Consider the following 1418-nt stretch of genomic DNA (forward strand, 5'->3'; position numbering starts at 1 on the left):
AGAAGCCAGACAAAATTATATTAATACTTTACACAGTTACCTCCTACCTCATGCTAAGGGCTTCCCAGGTTGTTTAGTGATAAAGATCCACCTGTCAAGTAGAAGACACAGGAGACATGATTTGAATCCCTAGGTCAGGAAGATTCCTTGAAGGAGGAAATGGCAACCCAATCCAGTATTCTTTCCTGAAAACTTCCATGGACAGAAGAGTTTGGCAGGCTATAGTCCACAGGGTCACAAAGAGTCAGACTTAGCAACTAAACAACAACCTCACACTAAACACATAAATATTTTCTAAAAGATTATAGATTTAAGTGCAAATGAAAATAAAATCGTCTCTTAGAAGATAAAGCATAGGGAAATATCTTCAAAATCATGGAGTAGTAATTATGTCTTAATCAGGATTTGAAAAGTATTAACCACAAAGGAAAATATAAGAAATTGGACTATATTAACCATAAGAACTTCTGCTTATCAAAGGCATTTTATAAATATAAATACATAGGCCAAAAAATTAATAAAGTTATTTGAACTATTCATTTTTCCAAGAAAAGCTTCATGTTTCCAAATATAAAGAAGTCCAAAATATTAATAAAGAAAATAACTCAACAAAAGTTGGCAAAAGAAAGCAATGACCCAAAAACTTACATTCATAATAATATTAATCATCAGGGAAAATATGTATTAAAGCAAAATTAGGATCCATTACATATTCAACACAATGGCTCAAATGAAAAAGACAAAAAGTAACAAAAGATGAGAAATGTATTGAGCAACTGGGATTCATATACATTACTGTTTGGAGTATAAATCTGTACAATACCTTTGGAAAACAAAGCAGCAAAATATCTTTTTCTTCATGAAATAAAGGTCAGATTCTTCTATTCAATCAACTGAAAGCATGTATATGGGTGAGGAGTTACAATCTGCCGCCCAACATCCTTAACAGGTGTGGACAAGTTTCTATTTAATAGTAGCCATATTGCTAGCTGAAGAATTTTAAAAGAACTTCATATAAAAATCCAGTTTTCTGTTTTGAAAGGGTTGTTAATTATAAAAATGCATTATGTTATTGTAGATAAACATTGGTAGCAAGTGTATATACTTATAAAATTCTTTGAAAAGACTACAGACATAATTTTCAAACCAAATCAAAGAAAGTTACATTTTGAAAATTAATTTGTGGAACAAGATCATGTAAGCATCAATAAACTCATGTGATAAATACTGAAAATGTGATAAGCTATGAGGAATATTGTTTGCAAAAATCTTTAGTTATATTCAAGATTTGATAAATGATAGTCATTGAAAAAATAAATGTATTTTAATTTTTAACCTTAGGAAGGATTTTCTTTTATATTTTTAATATCTAGCATTTTAGTATTTCTATTATTTGGTAGGTTTCATAATACAAATGA

This window comes from Bison bison, unplaced genomic scaffold (assembly GCF_000754665.1).
Source record: "Bison bison bison isolate TAMUID 2011002044 unplaced genomic scaffold, Bison_UMD1.0 scf7180017864537, whole genome shotgun sequence".
Classification (NCBI taxonomy): domain Eukaryota; kingdom Metazoa; phylum Chordata; class Mammalia; order Artiodactyla; family Bovidae; genus Bison; species Bison bison.